Source organism: Tachypleus tridentatus, chromosome 6 (assembly GCF_004210375.1).
Source record: "Tachypleus tridentatus isolate NWPU-2018 chromosome 6, ASM421037v1, whole genome shotgun sequence".
Classification (NCBI taxonomy): Eukaryota; Metazoa; Arthropoda; class Merostomata; order Xiphosura; family Limulidae; genus Tachypleus; species Tachypleus tridentatus.
In genome coordinates, this window is record NC_134830.1 from 118,445,879 (window position 1) to 118,471,982 (window position 26,104).

General features: G+C 33.3%; 1 long non-coding RNA gene and 1 pseudogene across 2 annotated transcripts in view; both read right to left on the reverse strand.

The window, feature by feature from the left end:
* Window positions 1-337: 337 nt before the first annotated feature.
* Window positions 338-3,703, reverse strand: LOC143254647 (uncharacterized). The gene is made up of 2 exons (XR_013030301.1): window positions 3,613-3,703; window positions 338-1,066 (listed from the first exon to the last, which is right to left on the reverse strand). It is a non-coding gene; the product is annotated as an uncharacterized LOC143254647 (long non-coding RNA).
* Window positions 3,704-17,265: 13,562 nt separating this feature from the next.
* LOC143253423 (oxysterol-binding protein 1-like) overlaps window positions 17,266-26,104 on the reverse strand; it is a 41,442-nt pseudogene continuing 32,603 nt past the window's right edge. The window contains exons 11-14 of the transcript XR_013029571.1: window positions 24,482-24,802; window positions 21,981-22,150; window positions 18,262-18,481; window positions 17,266-17,552 (exon numbers count right to left, since the gene is read on the reverse strand). The product of XR_013029571.1 is annotated as an oxysterol-binding protein 1-like (transcript). The remainder of the gene's footprint in view (window positions 17,553-18,261; window positions 18,482-21,980; window positions 22,151-24,481; window positions 24,803-26,104) is intronic.

The window sequence follows — 26,104 nt, forward strand, 5'->3', positions numbered from 1 at the left end:
TACATTTTTATGGGTTGTACAAAGTAAAATTTTTGTTTTTTATATTTATAACGTTTCATCAGGTTTATCTGACATCATAAAGTAAGATATAAGAACTGAGGCTAACATATTTTTTTTTTTTTAAATAGAAATCACATAAAAATTTACAACAACACGTACCTACAATCTAAGGTAAAAATCATTTACAGAGAAGACAACATTAAGAGCTGAAAAATAAAAGAATCTCTGTTAATTAAAATAATAATAATAACAATCCTATTTTTAACAAATACAAAGGTGTTAATTCATATCGGTCCCTTCTTTCTTGTATATAGAACGTAGACTTAACTCTAAAGGCTTTTTTTATGTAATCCTAAATTTGACAGTTTATTCGTAAATTAGTTTAAATTTGTAATTGCCGAATCATGTGTTTGTAGATTATTATTGGTTATAAATTCTCACGTGATTCATTTCTAAATTAATTTATGTTAGCTTGAGTTTTCGTATCTTACGTAATGATAGCATCTAGGCCTGATGAAACGTTGTGAATAAAACAAACAAGAGTTTCGCTATATACAACTGATAAAAATTTCTATGAATTTTAAAAACATAGTTCTTTTCCATATTTGTTCATGTATTTTTCCTTGGTACGTCAAATGCAGGTGGTACTCTACGAAGCATTATCGTTAGGTTTAGATGTCGTTTCAGTTGTAGCATCAGCGTTGAAAAACTCCTCAACTGGACACGGATTTTCCGTCTGCGGTAGTGAACATTCCAGCTTCGTTTGATCGAATACCGTTTCGTTCCTGCAGTAAAAACTATAGTGAGAAACTAGTTTTTCTCCGTTTTCTGTAGTATAAGGCTTACAGATATGGAAAATTTTGCAAGCTGCGCTGGGATCCATGTAGTAGCCGTACTCTTTGTCATGGCAAGAAAATGAAGTTGACGTAGGGTCCAGAATCAAATTGGTGTTGTCTGGGAGAGGAACTGTCATAATTGTGACTTCAGCGTTGAGGGGCGTGACTACAACGAGAAGTAACACGCAAATTGAAACCGTGACAGCGACTGGTGAACTCATCTTGCAAGTCTAAAAAATGTTGAAATATTACAAATTGTAAAAAAAAAAAAAAAGTAAAAAAGTATACATAAACAATTAATGCTTTTATTTAGTCATTTTGTCCGTAGGAATATTAGCTCAGTGACGTCATGTAGCTAACTTTGTGGTACTTTTGTTACAATTGGGTGTTTTAATAGCAATAATAATCATACCAATTATAAGTAAGTGGGATACCTTTTACTTTTCATATTAAATTTCCATTGTTGCTTAATTAACGTAATAGTTTCAAAAACAGACAAATAATTTTAATATATTTACGCAAATGCTCATTTTTGATATTAGAAAAACACGTGGGTTCAATAAGTCTTGATAGAAGTCAATAAAAACTATAACCAGAGCCCTTTCGAAAGGTGGACATTTCTTCTTCAGGGACAAACTGATAATTATTCCGTATGCCCCGTAACAAATTTCTCTATTTATTTATTTATTATTATTTTTTTAATATGAGCACTGAAATAGCGAGCTCGAGCGAATAAAGAAGAAATGTCCACATTTCGAAAGCGCACGGGTTAGGGTTTTTCTTCATTTACTCAAACGTTTATATATGGATTTGTGATTGTTAAAACAATGTAAAGCAGTGGGGGAGTAGTGCCACTGTATTAGTTGAAAGTGATATTATGTATGTACTGCATTAAAGCAGCTTTCGTATAGTGTTATCAGTTAAGATTTATGTTTTTTTAAGTGCGCTATAATATTTATTTACTGTTACTTTGATTAACGGTATTGGCCAAATTGTTTAGTGCATTACTCGTTTCTATTTTCATTTATTTTTTTATTAGTCTACCTTCATTGCAAGGATTGCTTTGGTATTTTTATGATGTATGTATTTAGAAGTAACGTAAATCTTCTAATGTATTCTCAAGCCGGCTGGTATGAGTGTTAAAACTTTAATTAAAATAATGCACAGAACGACGTTTTGACCTTCTTAGGTCATTTCAGGTGAACAAAGAAAGCTAAATCATCTAAGTTGGTCAAATCTCGTAAGATACTATTGGGATTACGGTCGAAATTATCGTTAACAGCGAGGGTACGAAAATGATGAAACAATGCGTTATAATCTTTATAATTGTAAGAAAAGTATATTTAACTAGTTTTTCTGATTGTCAGGTTGATTTTTAGTTTCGCTCAAAACTCATAGCTTAGTCTTACTGGAAGCTAATATTATTATAAATTAACACCAAATTAAACAAATACGTTTGTTTGTTTTGGAATTTCGCACAAAGCTACTCGAGGGCTATCTGTGCTAGCTGTCCCTAATTTAGCAGTGTAAGACTAGGAAGAAGGCAGCTAGTCATCACCACCCACCGCCAACTCTTGGGCTACTCTTTTACCAACGAATAGTGGGATTGATTCACCGTCACATTATAACGCCCCCACGGCTGCAAGGGCGAGCACGTTTGGTGCGACCTGGATTCGAACCCGCGGCCCTCGGATTACGAGTCGAACGTCTTAACACGCTTGGCCATGCCGGGCCGTTAAACGAATACCCATATACAAAAGTAAATTATAATAAACCATGAAGTTTTATTCGGAAATAGTGGTAATGCCAACGGTGCATTGGAATAAACCTAAAACTCAAATATGTCGCTCAAACTGTATTTATATTGAAGATTATTTAATTCAAGAAAATTTAGGTGTTTTAAATTGTTTTTGTTTGATTTATAGCAGAGTGACATTGAGTTATTTGCTGTACTACCTCGGGAAATCGAACACAGAACTTTAATTTTGTAAGTCCGCAATTTAAGCTTTGTAATATAAGATCTGTGATTAAAACAAAATTTCATACGCTTTAATGGTTGAAAAATTAACGTATATTTATTGTTCACAAGAAGAGAATCCCCGTCGCACCAAACGTGCTCGCCCTTTCAGCTGTGGGGGCGTTATAATGTTACGGTCAACCCCACTATTCGTCAGTAAAACAGTAGCCCAGAAGTTGGCGGTGGGCTGTGATAACTAACTGCTTCCCCTCTAGTCTTACACTGCTAAATTATGGACGTTAGCACAGATAGCCCTCGAGTTGCTTTGTGCGAAATTCGAAAAACAAACAAACACAAGAACAGCGTTTTGATCTTTTTGACGTACGTTATTTTCCTAATACTATCTAGTTTAAATAACTACTGGTTTTGTGAACCGAAACGGCACCTTGGCCGCACGTGGGTTAAACAGACAGGTCAGAGGTCTACTTCGGTTCAGGTCTATCCGCCTCTGATTTTGATCAACTGATTTGAGGAAAAGCAGCTAGCTACTAGCATTCCCCGCTAAAGAAGCTTTCTTCAGCTTTGGAAGGAATCACGGGATTCACTGTCATTCTGATAACGCACCCTCAACTGAAAGAGCGAAAAGTGTTCAGCGGCATCGCAGACCTTGGACATTCCGAACCGCAGTCCAGCATGCAAAAACAGAGACACGATTGGATCTTTAAATGAATTGCTTCAATGAGTGTTAGTTAGATTAGGCTAATGCCAAGTTTATACAAATTACCCATTTTATAAGCACCGTCTTTGATGCAAACTTACCTGAATCAAGATGTTTCCCTCTCAAAATGTAGGATGATATTTAACCTGACCAAGTATCAGAACCGTTTCGCTTCTTTTCCGCGTAACAAACCCTTCTTAAATACCTGTGACTATGCCTATCACGTGAGCGTGAAACTAGCCTTTAGTGTCTTCTGTTTCTATTATGATTGGTTGAATCATAGTTTTTCATCGCTAGTGATGTAATATGTAATATTTTACTATAATTAGTAGCTCACTAGCTAGTCATTGGTCTGTGTTCTAAATCTAAAGATCAACGACTTCGGGTTCGACATCGGGTAAAACATTATCTTCTGCCAGTTTACTTTTATCGGGTATAAAAAAAATAAAAATTATTCGTGTAAATATTATTGATTTGTTTCAGTGAAGGGAACGAATCTCAATTAAGGCTTGCTAGCTTTACAGATTCAGTTGGTTTTATAAACATTTCAAATGAATTAAAAAACAAAAGAAAAGTACCAATAATATAATTGTCGACGCTAGTCTCTAGATTTACCTCTAGTCACTGTGGATTATCATGTTTTCTAGTTTAGAAAGTTACCATAACTGACCGTAACTGAAGGTTAAATATCTCCACAGTTGGTCACTGTTTGCATTCACTCATCAAGATCATATCATAACACATGGATCCGAAAAAGAAAAAGTGGAAAGATGTTGTTTTTTTAATTAATGCTGTAATTCAGATGGGAAGCTAATACATTACCTCTTCGATATTGGTGAATATACAGAAAATCAATATTAATGTTCGACATATTTAATGTGATTAATATATGCCGAATAGCAGAAAAATCGGTTAGACGGTACGGCATTGGAACGAACCCATCCTGTGTAAACCCTCTCGACTTACCGAACTTTGAGCAATAAATAACACCTGTCGAAGTTTCAGAACAAAATTAAACACAATCTGTGTTATATACATTAAATTCAAAATAAGCACTAGGTAAACCAGAGAAGTTACTTTCAGAAACGTTTCTGTTTATAGTTAGATAGAGGGTTGGCCTGGCATGGCCAGGTGGTTAAAGCACTCGACTCGTAATCTGAGAGACGCGAGTTCGAATCCCGTTGCACAAAACGTTCTCGTCGTGGAGGAGTTATAGTGTGAAGGTCAATCCCATTATTCGTTGATAAAAAAAGTAGCCCAAGAGCTAGCGGTAGGTGGTGAGAACTAGCTTCCTTCTCTTTTGTCTTACACTGCTAAATTAGGCACGGCTTACACAGATAGCTCTCGTGTAGCTTTGCTCGAAATTCAAAAACAAACATAGTAGGCTATATGCGCTCTGTCCACCGTAGGTGTCGAATCACGGTTTTTAACAGTATAATTCTATTTCAGAAGAAGAAAATAGCTTTAACCGCCTCTTGTAGCGTCTAAATATATTACTGAATCATTACAAATAAAAAGGAAAACATTCACAATGTATAATTATGTACACATTTGAGATATAAAAGTTAGTGGTTTTAAGTTCTAAGGTTTACGAGATGTCCAGTTTTACTAGACTTTGGAAACACTTTAAAAGAATCAGAGATACAATAAAAACAATGATGTTTTTCAGAAAGCGAATACGAATGCAATCTGATAGCATTTATTGTCAGGACTTCCTTATAGAATTGGGTAATGTTCTACTTTTAATACGCTTTTTTACCACTGCGCAAAGCAATGTATTAAACGAAAATGTACGCTAAATACAAGTTATTAAATCATGTCTTGGAGTTCCAGAACAAAAATTGAAAGTGTTGTACATTAAACCCAGTGTTGTTTGTTCAGGATTTCACGCAGAGCTATCTTCGTACAGTTGGCCCTAATTTTAAACTGACAGATTAGAGCACTGATTCTCAGTCAGTGGGCCATGAGATCGCAGTTATGGGCCGGAATAACGTGTAACGCCAAATACCTAAATGGACTTTGAGGTGCAGAAGGTTGAGAAATCCTATATTAGGGGAAAGGCATTACTAAACAGCGCCTTCTGCCAATTCCTAATTTACTTCAGTTTTACTTATCACTTTTCTGTGACATAGTCAGATAATGTACTTTCTGTAATGTTATGTGCAAGTTTCAGATATTTGTTTTTAGTTTACTACGATTTTCGTTCTTTTAATTTATTAAAGTATCTATCTGCTTATCAGACACACTTCCTCTGTCGTCAGAAAAATACACTCTGAACACGTATTAAAATTAAACAAACTTATCAAATCGTGTAAAAATACGAAATAGAAATTTCTGTTTATAGTTCGCTGTCCCCCCCCCCACACACGCACTTTAAGCCGTGGGTGCGTAAAATGAGTGTTAGTTAATCATTTAGTGTGGATGGTGGGTGATAGGGTGCTGTTAATTGAAAGATCTGACACTGGGGCAGCAACAAATAGGCTTAGTAGCTTTGCCATTAATACAAATGCCGTTTAATGTCATTTGATTGTTTTTTGTTGTTTTTTTTGTAAATGCTCTGAGAAAAAGAAAAAAGTCAAGCAAGATTATTTGCGAAATTATAGACGAATGTTAAAGATATATGATTTGTTGCTCAGCCGAAAGATGGCTCCAAAGAACATGGAATTTCTTGAGCTAGTACCTCATTGTTTATAGTTTGCTATGGAAACTTAACATATTATGTTTTTTATTAACAGATTTGATTTGTTTACAGATTATTTGTGAAAGTATAAGTAAACACTCAGACTAGTATTTCTATAACCGTGACAACCCAGATAGCAAGTTAATCGTATCGAGCAAGCAGTGGAAAATTACAAATCGTTTTTATGAATATAAGTGTTAAACAGAGCAAAAACTATAATCGGTGAAGTATTTTCTTTAGTAGCACACTTCTGAATTCTTTCTGCTGCTTTAAAGTAGAAGGATATAATAGTAGCCACTCACTGATAACCAGTTAGTTAGCGGGAAGAAACTGTGGTTTGAACCATATAATATATTCTTTGATATTCTCATATCTGCTAAATCTGTCAATAGCACCCATGGATTATAAGTATCAAAAAATTAGCTTCAGAACAGGGGCATAAGAAGGGGGTGGACATGACTATATGATTGTTTCACTTAGGACCATGGTTTAATTTCTAATGCCTTTCTTTAAAATATATAATGATTAAATTGGTTTCAGTTACATTTTCTTTAGCACTAACAGTATAGTACCAGCTGTATTAAGCATATAAAAACAATCGTGTTCACTCCACCTTGTGTTAAACGTGACCACATATCGACACATGCACGTTGCCATATACATGTATATGCTAATTTTCAAACCAGTTAAACAACTTGATTTAAAATGCTGAATAAATTTATAGTTCAAAATACTATCCACAGACTTGAGAAACGGCCATTGACATTATTAATCCCCTGGTGGCAAATTTTATGTTCAACGTGGCGAACTAATAGCGCCAAATATTTGCTTTGCATAATTTTCAACAACTTAGGAATTAAAGCAAATTAAATAAAATGCAGTCGTCTCTCTGGATTAACAAAATTATTTTCTTTATTTTATTCACATTTTCTCACAACATCTCCAAAATTAGAAGGAAAAATAACGTCATCCTGGGATATTCAGCTTTATCTGCTAAACCTTATTTTTGTTGTTGTTTCTTTTGCACTAATTCAGAGAAATCAGTTCACAAACTGAAATAAGTTAGGGTTAAGGAGCCTAGTTACATAAAAGTGGCCTGGACCTCTTAATGCTCTCAGCGTACAAGTAGTGAAAAATGCTCGCCCTTTCAGCCGTGGGTGCGTTATAATGTTACGATCAATCGCACTCTTCGTTGGTATAAGAGTATCCCAAGAGTTGGCGGTGGGTGGTGATGACTAGCTGCCTTCCCTCTAGTATTACACTGCTAAATTAGGGACGGCTAGCACAGATAGCCCTCGAGTAGCTTTGCGCGAAATTCAAAACAAACAAACTTCCTCCTCGTCTTACATTGCTAATTAGAGATGGTTAACGCAAATAGCACTCGCGCAGCTTTGCGCGAAATTTTAAAAAAGAAACCGAAATTCAAAACAAACAAACGCTTAATTTTCATCCATTTTGCAGATTTTCAATTCGATATTGAGGATTTCTTTTAAAGAGATGACTTCTAACTAAAGGGGTCATTTCTCTGTTGCTCTAATCGTTCTTTAATTAGCCACAGTTTTCCTACTCATAGTATTATTTCACAACGAATCAGTCCTCGTGCACACTTTTAATGAACCAGTTTGGATAAAACCGTCCTACAAAACACAAATAAACTTTATTTATTTTATGAGTCAACAGAATATATTATGAATATGGTTATTACGAAGTTGTTATAAAATCTGATTTAATCATGAAAATACAACCACCGTGAACAACTTATAATACTCATATCCGAAGAGAAATTTACATCTTTGAAACCACGTGATTAATGATTTTGGTATGAGAGAGTAAAGAACTCCTGAAGTTCCTCTGGCTTTCAACTTGATTCAAGTCACACCCCCAAAATAATGACGTCAGAAAAAAAGTTAAAGAAATTTCTTCAAATTCCACAAAAACAAAACAAACTGGGATAAATCTAGATCTCGAGCTCAAATTTATATGAAAAAAAAAAATTTTGACGTGTTGATTTCAACAGTCGTAAATAGCTTAAAGTTATTATCTCGAATAAAAATACTCGCCTTCCGAATGCTGCGGCTTTCTTTTATAATCATGTTCATACTAACGATAAACCATCCAGTGCATGAAACCGAATCTTTTGATTTTATATTTTTCCTTTTTAAACTTTAAATAGATGCCGCTTTATGAACTTAAAACCACAACAGCAATAACTGTGCTTTCGAGTATATATTCGAATAAGGAGTGTTTAACTTTGCACTTTTTTAGGCTTGCGATTATAAATTATTTCAGACGATGACAGTGGTTACCAAGAAATGCATGCATCAGAAATATATTGATGAATTTTTGATAATGGTTGGCTATTGAAAACGGTAGATTACATGTTGAGAATTAACTGCACGAAAATGAGAAATGGTTATTCGTTATTCAGTACACTTTGAAAATTGAGAAACAAAACAAAATAAAGGTAATTACGATAAATAACGGGAGCAGATTTTTTGTTTGGGATTAAATGCAAAGTTTTACCATGAGCTATGTGCGTTCTGCCCATCATGGGTATACCGATGTGCCACTCGAAGACGTCGACGACAGAATAACCCTGATCAATAAATCCGAAGCAGTTACTTATCCTGCATGTTTTTTTTTTCTCCATTCAAAGGGACAATTTGCTACTAGGTGGAAAAAGAAAATCTGTAGGTACCTGCCCCCACTCTATTCCGTCACCTGTGACAATTTAAAACTTTTTTTAAATGAGAGGTTATACAATGTGATTAATGATTGATAGCTTAATAAATAGCACACTTTTACAGTTCAAACACAATATATATACAATAGCTCAAAGAACGAGTTCTTATCTGACGCTGTATTTACCATGAATAAAGATATGATTTAAGAGAAATCTACCTAGGCTAATAAATCCTAAGATAAATAACGAATATATTGTTTGAAAATTCGAGCAGAGCTACTAAAGGGCTATCGAAGCAGGCCATCCCTAATTTACACGTGGTATGCTGTAGGGGAGGCAACTGGCCAACATCACTCACCGTCAATTCTTGGGCTACTTTACTGATTTTCACTTAGTATCAACTCCATGGCTTAAAGAGCGAGCATGTTTAGCGATAGGATTGAAACCCGCATATTGCGAATCGAGTGCCCAAACCGTCAAGCCACAGGTTGTAGAGAAAAACTTTTGGCGAAAATATACGTATTATAGAAAAATATCGTTCATAAGTTGAAAAAATATTAGATTGCAAATTCCCCAGTATAAATCCTATACTGAACAACAAAAATTAGATAAAGCCTCATTTCGCGTATTTCAATAAGAAACTGATAATCTATACATAAAAGTCGGTCAGTGTACTGGGATAACTTGTTTAAAAGTAATATCTTCCGCTAGGTTCGTACAGGCACTAGCCAAAGGATGGTTACGCAAGACGATCCACCAGGAGTAGTAGTGTTGTAACAACGCCATGGTAAGTGTACTTACTGTATGTCAGAAAGACACAAATAACATTCACATACATTCACTGTAATATATATAATTATCTTTACTCTCCTTTAACAATTATTTTCTATGTATTTAAAATAAATACAATTTCCGAAGTAAACAATTATAATTCGGTATGACATTTTTAACTTAAAGAAAAAATATTTGAATCTCAAAAAATAAAATCCCCATACAACCAAAATATTGGTAATAAGTTGAACTACAACAACCCTTTCAAAGACGTTTATCTTCCTATTTTAATAACTCACACTTACGTAAGAGTTAATATTTGTATATCGCTATAAACGTTTCATATCTAAGAGAACAAAGCAACTCAGTTGTAGTTAAAAACAAGAAAACTGCTAATTCTTTAAGCAAATCTTTGCTTTCAGTTAACACAAATTGATTAACAGTCCTCTCGTTTTTGTACCATAGTGAAATACATAATGTAACTGCAGTACAGAATGAAAAAAAAAGATAAAACTACTCAAAGCAAAGAATATTTTACTGGAATAATTAATAGTCTGTTGATTATAAATATATTGATTCATTAGAATAAATACACCATTGAAGATAAATATATTCAATTTTTCTTTCATTTATTTCTACACATAAAAGCAACATTTACGCTTTTCCACAGCCGAATGAAAATACCAGCTGTATACAGTAATTTCTGTTTGTCAAATACTATTCTGGAAATAATATTTTAGAATGAAATTTGCTTACTTAATTTGCTTAATTGGTGTTCAGAAAACCTAACTTTTATGTTAACGAAATAAATATCCCTTACCCTCCCCTTTTATTTTTAATACGTTCAGAAGTTGGATGTTCTTTAAAATGTTTGTGATTCGCTAAGCTGATTTTTGTGACGATTTCCCAGCAGTTCTACAGAACACAAAAACTCGAGTATGACGCTGGAAAATGGCACAAACTTACTGGTGATTTACCGATTCGAAACGCATTTACTGTTTTAACAAAACCTCTCATCGACTCCAACATGTTTACTTAACCTGGTTGATCGCAACCAGGCTGCTGACATATGGAGCTTATGTTTTAAAACAGGTTAAACGTTTGAAGAAAACAATACTATTATGTCCTAAGTTCTCTTCCAAGGAGGGAGCTGCACAGTGGTTTTTCTTTTTCTATTTTTTTTTTATTCGTGTCGGTGGTGGTACAGTCTGTACGGTGTTAGTTGGGAAGAGAAACGGCGTTAAGCATTATCAAACATTAAAGAAATAGGCCTATTTACCTGAAGGAAGTGTATATTCATTTTTAACTATGTAGAAAAGGTGAAATTACTTCAGGCTTTCTTTTCACTATTAAACCTAACCCCTAGGTCTCATACGATTCGACAAAAAATACTTTCATATTAATAGGAAACACAATATAGGGATAATTTTAAACAATCGAAAGAGTAAAATTCTGAGAGGAGTCTGCTTCCAAAAACTAGCTGATGGGCAGACCCGTAGTGCTACAATAAATTATATATTTTGTTAAAACTAATATGGATGGTAGGGAAAAACACAACAGAAGAAATAGGTAAGCAAATAGTTTGTTAATATTTTATGTTGTTTCAACTTAATGCTAAAAGTAAATAAGCTGTTATCAGTAACATGTAATTCTCTGATTACATACGTAAATCCTGAAATAAAACTTTCGAGAAATAATGTATATTTAGCAAATAATTTTATCTTTCTGAATTGTCAGTGGAAACCAAACCAAGTAAATTAGTTTTGTTTGTTTTTTGAATTTCGCACACAGCTACTCGAGGGCTATCTGTGCTAGCCGTCCCTAATTTAGCAGTGTAAGACCAGAGGGAAGGCAGCTAGTCATCTATACCCACCGCCAACTTTTGGGGTACTCTTTTACCAACGAATAGTGGGATTGACCATACATTATAACGCCCCCACGGCTGAACCCGCGACCCCTCAGATTACGAGTCGCACGCTTTAACACGCTGGGCCCAGTAAATTAATATTGAGTAAATATTTCAAGTTAGGCCTATACGTGTATACGAGGTCTGTTCAAAAAATACACGGACTGTTTAAATTGCGCGGCTCCAGTTGGTTCCAGGGGAATCCGCTTGGTGTCGCTAGGTTCGCACAGATCAGCTGATTATGACGCCATTTCCCGATTGCAGATATCTTTATTTGTGTATTAGCTACGCGGTTTTAAGTGAAGTGCGATTTTTTCGTTTGGCGGATTTCAGAATGAATGACCTGAAGGAGCAACGAATTGCTGTGAAATTTTGTGTTAAACTTGGAAAATCAGCGACTGAAACTTTTGCTATGCTTAACACGGCTTACGGTGATGTTGCTATTAAGCGTACGGCATGTTTCAAGTGGCATGAACGTTTTAAGGATGGTTGACAGTCCATTGAAGATGATGAGCGTCATGGACGTCCTTCCACGTCAACTGACGACCCACACGTCGACAAAATCAACACCCTGGTGCGAGCAAATCGACGTCTGACTGTCAGGGGAGCTTGCTAAAGAGTGTGGGATATCAGTTGGATCTTGTTACGAGATTTTGACCGAAAAATTAAAGATGCACCGCGTTGCTGCGAAATTTGTGCCTCAGAACTCGTGAGTTTTTGGCCAAACACTCGATCACTGTTTCCCCCCCCCCTACTCACCTGACCTTGCTCCTTGCGATTTTTTCTTGTTCCCAAACTCAAAAGATCCTTGAAAGGAAGAAGATTTGAGACGATTCCCGAGATTAAGGCAAACGCGACGAAGGAGCTGGAGGACATTACAAAAGAAGCGTACAAGGACTGTTTCAACAAGTGGAAACACCGTTTGGATAAGTGTGTGCGTTGGGGAGGAGAGTACTTTGAAGGGGTCCCAGACCTGTAATTTCTAAATAAAGTACATTTTGTTTTATGACGTCAGTCCGCGTATTTTTTTGAACAGCCCTCGTACAAAACTAAAGGTCACAAGGAACTCTAATTTACCTTTTAACGTTCTTTTATCTTGGTATTTTGAAGCGAAATATAGAATGCACTGTAACATTTTTATGCAGTTTTAGTTTCTCCTATGAAGTTTATAATAGCAAATAATTTCTGCTCTTCGCAACTAAACACTGTATTGTTTAAGCAAGCGAAGCCTATTTAAAATAAATTACGTATAAAACAAAAGTTAGTGTTAACAAACGTCTTTATGAATACTAAAGTTTCACTTTCTTACATTACACAATATTTCATTTCCTTCACTATCACAAGTTGTCAGTAAGCTTTAAATCACAGTGAAAACTTGAATTGTTTCGTTATGCTCTATTTCTTTTAAAGGCTAAATTTAACAAACACGTGATAACAATGATTCAATCAAACAATAGGCAGAGCAAACTAAATCCATGGGGATCAGTAACAGAAAACCTTAGTAATGCACTTAAATAACAGTTACTATACCTAAATAATTATGGATACAAATACAAGTACTTTTATGCTATTTTTTGAAGGATTTTTAGATCAATATATAATGAGTACACTTTTATTGATTTCCTTCATAAAGCGACCTCAGATGATATGGCTAAACGTATTCAATTTATTAATTTTTATTTTTCACAATCACCTATTAAGTGCACTTTACCAATACAGAACACTACTTCCCTTACTGCCACAAGTTTTCTACTCATTATGTAGAAATGTAATCACTTAACAACACCCAAACTTAACTTACCACATTTTTACCCTACATGACTGTGTGATATACAACAGTTTTATTAACATAAATAACTTTCATCCTGGCTTTCAAATCTCCTCTTAAATGAAAGAAAACAACGTGATATTAGCTGTTTTCATTCTTTTTGAAAACTCTAGAACCAATTTGATGAATACTTAAAATAATGGTAAAAAATTATATTTCAGACCAAAATGAAAGAATCTTACATTTCAACTGAATTAAAAAAGTTTAGTCTACATTTATGAGAAATCTAAATCACAGGAAAAATTACGTTGTTACTTCATGATTGCTATTCTTAGCCGTCTAATCTATTCTTATAACAATAGCATAAAGTTTTCAAGTACAGCTATGTACTGTAAGCTTATTTTAACATCCGGTGCTATGTTTTTGACAGAACTTTGCCAAAAGCAAAATATCAAATAACATGAACCTAGCCTTTTCTAATTTGTACATGAAGTTTATAGCAAACAAGTTCTCTCAACAAAACTTAAAATTACATGTTCATTTTTCTGATAGCTTATAATATACATCGTTTACTGATTGAATGAATGAACGAACAACCCTATTGCAATACACAAATAAATCCAGCAAAATAAATCACTTTTAACAAATGATTATATATTATTAAAGAGCACAGCTTTCTACTTTATTCATTCACTTTGTCCTTGATATCCCACTGAAACAGGCATATTGAAAAATATTAAAGAAAAATGTTTATCTTGCACCTTAATAAACAAAAAACAAGAAACTGAAAGGGCTTAATAATGCAGCATGCAAGTAACCTGAAAAATATTCAGAAACGTCCAGCATAAACAGAAGTTAAAAATAAAACCACTAAGTCAAAACTAATAACTTTTCTCTGTAAAAAATGTGCATTAACCAACTACTTAACCAAAATTAGATTTTTTTTCCTTTACAAAATGAAATAAAAACTACTACTGAATGACTCAATATTCCAATCAGCTGCACATATCACAAGTACTGTTTTTGATAATGTTGAGTCTTTTAGCAACAAAAAAGATATTTAATATTTTTACAATACTAGCTTTACCTACTTAACAAATAAACATTAATCATGGTCATTGACATTATATAAAAAAAATAAAATTAGGAATTTCTTAAAATTATTCATAGTTATAACTTTATTGTATCTTTAAAACACAAAACAGTCTAATAATTGTTTCCCCTTCAAGGTAAAACCAACTTTATGTAGAAGTCCTTTATGGCATATCTACACATGACAAAATTGCATACTTGGGTACTATTGTTCCACCACCAGGAGGTTTCAGCAGAAGTAAAAAAGAGCATTGTAGAATAAAAGTTTTGTATTCCAAACATGTTGAAGTGCACTGTTATTCAGCCATCCAAATAACAGTTCAAAGTTATTCTATGAGTCAGCAATGAAAGTGACCTATATGTGATGGAAACCATCACAATTTGACTTAGAAAAACAGTGGCCAACAACACATAAGAGATTCTACTTGTAAAATATAAATTCTAACTTAAAGGCCTCAGTATGTTAGTTAACTAACCTTTGAGTAATGTGATTAATAGATTCTACTTGTAAAATATAAATTCTAACTTAAAGGCCTCAGTATGTTAGTTAACTAACCTTTGAGTAATGTGATTAATAGATTCTACTTGTAAAATATAAATTCTAACTTAAAGGCCTCAGTATGTTAGTTAACTAACCTTTGAGTAATGTGATTAATAGATTCTACTTGTAAAATATAAATTCTAACTTAAAGGCCTCAGTATGTTAGTTAACTAACCTTTGAGTAATGTGATTAATAGATTCTACTTGTAAAATATAAATTCTAACTTAAAGGCCTCAGTATGTTAGTTAACTAACTTTTGAGTAATGTGATTAATAGATTCTACTTGTAAAATATAAATTCTAACTTAAAGGCCTCAGTATGTTAGTTAACTAACCTTTGAGTAATGTGATTAATAGATTCTACTTGTAAAATATAAATTCTAACTTAAAGGCCTCAGTATGTTAGTTAACTAACCTTTGAGTAATGTGATTAATAGATTCTACTTGTAAAATATAAATTCTAACTTAAAGGCCTCAGTATGTTAGTTAACTAACCTTTGAGTAATGTGATTAATAGATTCTACTTGTAAAATATAAATTCTAACTTAAAGGCCTCAGTATGTTAGTTAACTAACCTTAAAGGCCTCAGTATGTTAGTTAACTTTGAGTAATGTGATTAATCTTTTGCTGTTTAAACTGGCTTTTCTCCTTTTTCAACAACTGTCTTAGATTTAAAAAAAAATAAAAAAAAGATAAATAGGATAAAGTAAAACTGGAACAAGTTACTAAACACTAAAGACAAACCTTTTCAAAATTAAGATTTGGTATACATGCATCATTCTTTCAGAAGCAAATGAAAACATGTTAAAGAATTATTACACAATTAATTAAATATGACTACTCATTTCTTAGTTCTAATAGTTACAATAGCTTCAATTTATTCATGCAAGTTATCTATGTTATCAGACATGAAAACAACTGATCAGAGAAATGTCTGATGGGCCACTGATGTTCCACCCAGAAAAAAAAAACAAAAACAAACTGTCCTCCATCACGATTACCCTAGTTCAAGAACAGTAAACGTTTTATTGCTGACATCAAGTGGAAAAGTAACTACATCTCAGAGATGTTGTAACATTGCAAATAAAGTCAGTAGACAAATTAAACATACTTGTAAGTGAAGTTCATAGAAGGAATACATTAGATAGATATGTATGAGTGAGGTTGATAAGGACATCAGAGAGACATGTACGAGTGATGCAAATAGTGAAAATACACTAAACAGACATAACATTAACATTAGAATGGCTACAAATAGACAGATAGATAAGAGTGAAGATAGTAGAGGGACTAAACTAAATAGACATGTACGAGTGAAACTAGTAGAAAATCCCAACCACATAGGCTTGTATGAGTCAAGTTGGTAGGACTAGAACAGACATGTTTGTGTGAAGTTAGTAACAGGTCTAGATTACATAGTATACATTACATTGTTAGGACTAGACAAGAGAGACTTGTACAAAAAAAAGCAGTAGGAAAACTGGACTAGACAGACTTATATGAATGAAGTGGTAGAACACTACTGGACAGATTTGTATGAGTGAAGTTGGTTAAAGGACTAGACTAGATAAACTTGAATGAGGAAAGTTGGTAAAAGGATGAAACTAGACAAGACTTATGACAGTAAAGTTGATATGACTAGACTAGATGGACTTTGTAATAGTGAAGTTAGTAGATGAAGTGAAGAAGGATAGACTTGCATAAGCCTACATAATAATCAAACCCTGGTAATGATACACCAACAAATCTTTAGTTAGGATTCACTAATTTTCTACTAAAGGATTATTGTACATAGTTATTATATGAAGGACCAATTAAGGCATTGTATTTACAGCTACACACATAAAAACTTCCAATTTAAGACTATTATAATGCTTAAAGAATCACAGCCTTTAAATACATTTTTGGAGCAGTATCAACTCCTTCTGTGCTTTGAATAATTCTGTAAAGTAATACCACACTTCTAAAACATGATTCTATGTCAGAATACACCAAATAAATAAACTATCAAAGTCTGTTCTTTTAAATGTTTCTATTACTATGGAACTGAAGCCTCTAAATAATTAATTTTATATAACTTTTGCTATATGAATGACTTCTCATATATATATATATGCATTTTGTTTTCATAATTGTTAGAAATTGTATGTCATCTTTAACAAAATTTGAGTTACAATCCAACCTTTTTAAGCTCACAATACAGTGATGTGCACAGACAATTCCACAACCAATTAACCTAGATAAGAAGTCTACTTTTCCTGGAGACTACAGCAGCATTAGCCTTGCACAAATGGGTGTGTACAATCTGTATTCTACTGATCACAACATCAGTTCCTGAAAGTGCACTTAGAACTCATACATGAACAATCTGAATGTGTGTTTTTTTTTAATTTGTTCACCTCTGCTCACAATGGTGTAAAATAACTAAGAATACTATAACTAGATTCATTCTGGAAGTGAAAAGATGTCAGGACACATTGTCCAATCCTGTCGAGCCTTGCATTCCCAGTATCTTCCCTGGTAGATGTGAACAGGGTTTCCAGTAATGGGGTCTGGCTGTTGCTTAAACCAAACTGGTTCATATCCTGTGTAGGCCTCACCTTAAAAGAAATATATACAGCAAATTTGTTAGTTATATTATGCTTTCTTTAATTTGACAACATGAACTTGTCTCACAGTATAAAAGCATGTCAACTGTAATTTAGTTACAACAAGTAAATGTTTCTATTCAAATATTTCTCATTCTGCCACTTCTAGTACAAAATTTCACCACAAGTTAAAATTAAAGCTTCTTAACACTTGGTAAGTATCAAGTTTCAAACACAACTTAATATTTACTGCATCTTTTTCTAAATACAAGGAAACCTATACTTCTATCAACCACTTCACTGGAAACCCAATGAGACATTCTGTAGTTGTAAATCTACACATACTGATTAAACTTGGTACAGAAATAAAGAGCTAACATATTAAATATTAGTAACATTTTTTTTATAACAAGTTTCTTTTTTTTACTAAAATGCATAATAATCTCCAGCCTATACAATAAATATATACATGAATACATTAGTTTAACTTTTGAAATATTACATTTTCCTTAATATACAACTTTTAAAGGTAGGTAAGATTAGTTATTTATGATTTTGTTTGATGTTAGACCAGCAAAATTTATTGCAAGTACTTCCAAATACAGAGTTTCAAAAGTCACACAGAGAGAAAAAACAGATGTCACAAGTTCTGAATAAAATACTATCAAATACATAATATTGCATGTGACACAAGAATGTTAAAATCACATGTGTATTTTACCTTTAGCTGCAGCTTCTTCTGCTTGACGCTCACGTTGGCGTCTGTTTGCCCGCTGCTTTTCTTCTAGTTTCAACTTAACTTCATTAGCTTTATCCCACTTGGTTTCCTCCATAAGACGCTGATCCGGGCGAAGCCTGCTGTCAGTGGGGCCACTCCTTCCTCGGGTTCATTGAGCTGGCAAGCTAGTTCTGTAAAGTTGTACATTTTCTCGTACTCTGGCCTACGTTGAATGCAACAGGTAACAGATAAACGAGGTTACACAGTTTTAGAAGCTAAAGTCTAGCTTCATCACAAGTTTCACAAAATGTAAAAACACACACAAAAAAAAAAAACAGACTGTAAGCACATGAACATTTGTCATCTGCATATCATCAAAAGAAAGAAGTTACAATATGATAGGAAAATAAAAAATAAGTAACTCACAAGTATGTTCCAGATAATTACAAAATAGTAATAAATTAGCAAATCAAATGTTCGCTTCTTTCAGCCACATTTTATTGTATTGGTGCAGCCAGGTCTTAATGATTCTGTGTCCATATATAAAATACACTATCCTTTTAAAAATGAACTCTCAATGTAACTGAGTATAGCCATCATCACTCTAGAAACTAACTGAATAAGATATCTTTTCACTTTCAAAAATATATTAATAGGACACACAAAATTATCTCAAAGAAACGTAATCACCTTTTCAAGCAGAAGACGATCAGAAATGTAATAACTACTTACAATTCATAATTCTGTCAAGGTCATCCTGTCAATTAATTCTGTCAAGGTCATCCTGTCAATTATTATTATCATCAAGCAGAACTTCTCTTAAGTGGAAATGTTGCTCATAACAGTATGAACCTGTTTCAGACTCATTTATTTATAGGAACTTGTAAAGAGTAAACTAAGATATTTTATGAAAATATGCAGAACCTAGGTGGATGTTTAAGGTATATAAAAATAGCATAATACAAACATTACATGTTGATCTAACAAATGTTTTATAACCTGTGTGCATTTACCTGTTACATAATGAAAGAAACATAGATTTGACATGCTTAAGCAAAAAAAAACATTCTTTTAGATAACAAACTCGTTTCTCATAATTTTGTTTTTCATACAGAGTTTATATCCATAAGCAATGGCATCAAAGATATGAAGTACACCAACGGGTATCTACTGCTGTGATAAACAGGTAATGGTATTGCTTGCAGTACAACATATGAAGTACACCCAACTGGTATCTACTGCTGTGATAAACATGTGATGGTATTGCTTGCAGTACAACATATGAAGTACACCAACTTGTATCTACTGCTGTGATAAATACATACTGGTATTGTTTGCAGTACAACATGTACTACTAATTACCAAATTTATCATAAAAGATGGATACCATTAATGACCTAGAATGACTGATCACAGCTGAAGGTACCCGTTATTTTAATTACTGTAGGTGATCTGGGTCATGAGTGCTGCACACACTACAGAACATATAGGGAAAGCAACACAACTAACTAAATAGTGTTTTACAAAGAACATTTGTAAGAAATGTTGTGCACATGAGTTTATAATGTTTCAATACTGTCCTCAACAGAGTAGAGGGAAAGTGAAATGACCTAAGTTGAAACAGTGGAGGACATTACAGATACTTGTAAGAAATGCTGAGTTTGTGCAGTTGTTAGTATATGGTAAGTTTCAACTTTGTGCACCATTTTACAAAGAATACATTCATTGTTTACCTATTAATCAGTTAAAAGACAAATCTGTATATTTAGCACACTGAGAGTTGTGTGCTATTCCATCATAAGGATAGTGTTTTTCCATTACATGTTAAACACCAATCATTAAATGTGACATCACCTAAACCTTCTGTGACAAACAGTAATTTAAATGTTTGTTTGGTTCAAGTTTGTTAACCTGAAGATGACCTAAGAAGGTCAAAATGTTGTTCTCTGCTTTATTTTGGTATTAACCCATACCAGCCATCCTGAGATACATTTTAACTTCAAATGGGTTTCTTGTCATTACAAAATGTTAGTTTAGCTTCTAGTGGCATCATGATACATTTCTGCTCCTTCCAACACCACAACTGATCAAGAAAGGGAAACTATTAGCATTCATGAAACAGGTGATGACAATTTTGCTGATTCAGTTACATGCTGGGAACATTAGTTTCAAATAGATATCCTGTAAACCATAGGCTTGTCTTATTATTATGTTACTGTGGTATGGATTGCTATAAAGAAACGTGATACAAGCTCATATTATTAAAATTTGGTGAAACACTTGACATTTTCATAATTAGTTCAGAACAGTTTAATGCTAAAGATGTACTCTGATTGACATACAGATCTGTGCCCATTAGTGGTCACCGGTTAGGAATTATTACATGCTAAAAATTTCATACAAGTTCTATATCACATCACTATATTTGTGCAAATTTCCCATCAAATCTCGGTTGAGCCATCTTATATCCTTGTTGACATCCTCTCTTTGGTATTAAAACTAAAAACACTCAGAACCCACTTTCAGCAGCTAAATATGAACACATCTAACACTATTTTGCCACTGGAAGATTGCTATTTTGATCATCACTGTTGTATATTTTACAGTCATGGAAGTGAAAAGATCTGTGTGTGTTTTCTTATAGCAAAGCCACATCAGGCTCTCTGCTGAGTCCACCAAGGGGAATCGAACCCCTGATTTTAGTGTTGTAAATCTGTAGACTGTGTTGTACCAGTGGGGAGCAGGAAGCAAAAAGAAAACATTTAATATTTATTACTATCAGGAAGTAAAATGAGAAAAAAAAGGCACATTTTTGACAGCTGAGTAATTCTTATCAAGTATTTCAAAATTACTCCACAAAATTATCTTTTTGTGTGATATGTTAATGTTTACCTAAAGGCTTGTTATCAAATGTACTAGCCCTAACAGTCTGTAAAGAAACACTGAGGACGTTTCAGATTACAATAAATAAAGGTGGAGAACATCCTGAGTGAAGAGAGTTCACTGTCATTAAAACAATACACACTGCTATCAATCAAAATATGTTCATAAAAGTAAAATCACTGATGGAAACTTTGAATAAATAAACAATCTTGTAGTGATTGTACACGAACTGTCTGTTAATGACATAATGGTTTAATGTGATGTAGAAATACTTTGATGACTTCAGATTTTAATTGTAGGCATTTGTTTTGCTGCTTAGAAACTATTACGTAGCTTGATCTCTACAAAACGTTACATAATTTCTATTTCTAGACAATTTGTTAGCATATAACTAATTTACATGAAAAAGAAATACTAAAAACAGTTAACTTAATATAACATGAATATTAAAAACAAAAAGCAGCTGTATTAACCTTTTTAACATTAGTTTGTACGACAGTGAAAGGACAGGACTACCTTTACAACAAACTTATTTAATAAGCATGAATGGTCCAAGTAATTTCAGAATTTTCATTCTACTTGCATATAGTGAATTTTATCTGGAATACCTTCATCATATATTGTACTTAAAAGCTGAGTTAACTGCTTGTAGGTTTATGTCAACAGAATTATGGTCCTCTTTAAACAGAAAATAACAAGAACTGTTTACTAATCAAACTAGTGACTCATGGCCTGTCACACAATACTTTTAGCTGTTTTTACAACTGGATGTACAGTAATAAATTTTCAAACTCATATAACAAATCTCACATTTTTAATGAACTAGCATTTAAACTTACGGAGGCATCACACGTTTCCATAAAAGCTTATAGGTTGCAGTTTCAACAACTGGCTTTCCGTTCCCACTACTGTTTACTTTCAGAACCTTAGCCCCTTCCATTTTGTTATCCCATGTTCCCTGCAGAATCCATTGGTGATTTTCTTCTTTGTCATAAACCACACCAGTTACCTATGATGACATTCAGAAAAGTTACCTATTCTGGTCAAATAATATGAAATCTGGAGAGCTTAATATTATGAATTAAATGTTCCTTCTGTTTAGTTTGCTCAAACAATGTAAAGCAATTTTAGGACCAGGGATGAAATTCACTGGTCATCAGTACTGGGCACTTATTTTAATAACAGTAGTCAGTGCCAGGACTTGTTTGATCTGTTTTTCCTCCATCTATTATAGTATCAGCAAGCAGACAAAACTAGCAAACTTTAAACATCATTAAATATTCTTCAAATAAACCAATAAATTACCTAACAATATTTGTCCATACTTTGTTGGAAGTAATTTGGTAACTTTGATGTCAATCTTTACTATTAGGCAGTCTCAAACTGTGCAACTTGTATGATTGGCTATTATTAATAAATGTATATCCAAATGACATTTTATTGGCTGAAGTGCTGTGATTGGTACCCACCTCTGATATCGATATCTTTTATCATTCAACAGAATGGGATGTCTAAAGCAGGTTTATAATTATGAAATTCTAATTTTAATTGCCCATTTAATAAATACTCAGTTTCTTTAAAACCCATTCAAAACAATGTTTAAATGCATGATTTTGTGCAACTATGTTTTTTTGTTCTGGCTTGTTTCTGGTTATAACAAATACACATGTATACAGATATATGGAGTTTCATCACAACATCAAAAGTTAATACCCACAGACCAGTCAAGTAGGTTGGAGAAGACTTGTGACAATAGTCTGAGCCATCTAGACATTAGCCCCACTCAAGTTAGTATTCAGGTTGTATACAAAAAAAGTTGCTGTATTATAATTTTTTTTAATTGTTATACAGGAAAAGTTAGCAACCTTTAAACATGTTACTGGTACACATGTGCATATCACAACAAATATTTTTAATAGTCAGTTGTTCACTTAGGAATTTGATAGGGTTGTTTTTTTGCATGTGAATTACTTGGAATCCTTGTAGATCCATACTATTAAATACTACTATACTTAAAATATTGTAAATTGAGCAAAACCTTATGATGTATACACAAGTACTGGCATTTTTTGTTGAGAATTTCACCCTTGACTAGGACTCTTAAACAAACTACATCTGATTTCAGAAATCATATAAACATCAGAATGAGTACAACTAAATACATCAATTTTAAGGTAATAATAAAACAGCTCTTTTACAGAAGACATGCAAATGAAGATTTTTTTATGTATGATCAGGTATATTTTATCATTAAAAATATTTAAAACAATTAAACAGTTTTAAGGACTTCTAGTGACTTGATCAATGGGCACATTAACAGACTGCAAGTACAAACAAAAACATAGAAAATGTAATTATAATTTATATGTTCTAAGGTTCTGTTTCTTAACCCTCTTGATATTAGGGACCACCTTGCTGCCTCCCTAAACTGTCATTACTAATTATTACTAACTATTATTAACTATCAGGTCTAAAGATTATGATTTTTCTGTCATTTCAACTGATTATTCCTAATTTAACAATTTCAAACTTTCCTAAAAACTACTTTTATCAATCTACTGAGCCATTCTTATAAATACATCCAACAGTACAAAGAACACCTCAAACATCTCTTCCAAGGTTAAGACTGCTTAAGGTCAACAGTTTAACAGTATATGTTATTAATTTTTTGGTCAGTAGTTATCATAAGTTCTTATGTTTTCCTGTCTCCAGCTATCTGGCAGTTTCAATAATAATTTTCTTTTGTAGGTGATCTGAAAGTAATCAGATGTTTTTGTTTTATGTTTAATTTAACAGCAACATTTGCTCTCAGAAAAAAAATCAGACACTAAGCTGGAAAAAGTATGTTACACTTGTCTTTGTACAGTTCCCCATTACTGACATCCACATATTACACTTTTTATATAGTTTACTGTTACTGACATCCATATATTGATTATTAGCTCATGTTTGTCAAAACATTCATTGAAAAGAACTGATAAAAAAAAGAGTAAAATATATGGTGCTGCCTGCAGTAATTAGCTGAATTAATTGTAATATTGATGGTATCTGTTTAAGTTTTTGTGGGATTAGTCTTACGTCATTAGGAAATCTACAATCAACAAAAGTATGGTATATAAGTAGTCTGGGAAACAAGTCAGTAGTATTTCTGTTGATAAGTATATGGTTAAATTGGACTTTCACTTTGAATAAAACACGACTGAATGTTTGCTATACATTGCTGTTACTTAATACTCTTACTTCCTGTAAAACATTAAAGGATTTCAAAATTAAATATAATTGACAATACATTTAAGTTTATTAACACAGGAAAAAGAAACATTATAAAAGAGGAACTAACCTTTCTAGGAGTATCTCGAGAGAAGTAGCTGTAGGCAACAAACTTCAAGTGGCACTTGTCACCCGTAGTATGGTTGATTATGTCCATTTCACCCTGGTGGTCAACCCATAACTTTCCAAAGATGATGTTATGGACATATGTTGTCACTTTTCGCCATGTGTAGTGATGACCAGTATCTGGGAATACCAAGTGAGCAATACCAAGGGGGATGATTTGAAGATACTTCCCCCGAAACTTGCTGGACATAGTAAATTCCTGCCAGCATTTCCATCCATACTTTCCTTCACAATACTGAGACAACATTGGAGGATGGTGGCTTACCTAGTCACGTGTCAAAACAATACACAAACATTTGACTTTTGTTCTCATTATACTATTCCATATGAAACTGAATTAAATCACTTTTACAAGCTTTTCTAATACTATTATTACACTTGCTGAGAAAACAGGTAGAAGATGGGTATTAGGCAAGGTCAAGCTTGTGACTTTGAACCTTCTGACCTCTATTTAGGAGCCACATAATTTTATTCTAAAGTTCAAACTTTGAAAGCAATCTTCAGAACAGCTCACGCTGCCACTGAATATGGAAATGGTATGAATTAATATCCTACTACAAGCTATTCAATATCTTGTGCATAGAGGATGATACAGCTGAAAGAACAATTTTTACATAGTATTTTAGCAAAATTCCAGACTGTGCTACTGAAACAAACAAAAAAATAAAAAGGTAATATTTTACTTCTATTATGTTTGATGTACACTCTAATAAGACTAATAACAGGACTGAAAATTAACGTTAACAGATGGTATACGGCTGGTTAGAAGACACTAGAAAAACAAATTGCTAGTACACATTCCAAAAGGAAGATAATTTAAGTATTCTTATAGCAAACTGTCAGTAAACACCCATGGTTCCTGCATTTCCAACAATTATATTGTAAGATACCAAACACAGAGGTTAATACAACTGTGATCAACAATACTATTTCATTTGTCAATGCCATGACATTTCTGCAATCATTTGTGGACAGGAAATGGGGCAATACAGACAGACCCAGGAAGGAACATAAAGGGCAAAATTGTTTTCAATGTTTTCTTGAGTAATTTTGGTTTGCTTCATTTATCCACATGGCGAAAGCTGTGTTTTCACCAAAATCATTCTTTTTTGTTTTCTACATAACAATCCTCAACTTTCATGTCAGTTCCAAGGCTTGCTGACAGACAAAACTTGAGATCATGTGTGAAAAAGGAAGGAAAACAGATAAATATTTGATAACGAAGGCTGACCGGAATGATATTTGTAGGTTACCCATTACTGATGGCAGGGAGTCAAATGAAAATCATTGGGGACAAAAAAAAAAGGCGTGGAAGACTAGTCACAATTCATGAGGGGAAAACCCCTCCAAACATCACTGCTGACTATATTTGTAGAGAAGTGCCTCAAGTTTAAGAATACAAAACTGCCTTGGTTAGCATTGATTGTTAACAGAAACAAGAAAAAGAATTACATAAATGAGAAAAACATTATTTTCTTTGTTCAAATGAACATACAATGAACATTTTTTTTATCTTTTATACTTTGAAGCTATAACCTTTGATAATAAATGTATTTTAACACAGAGT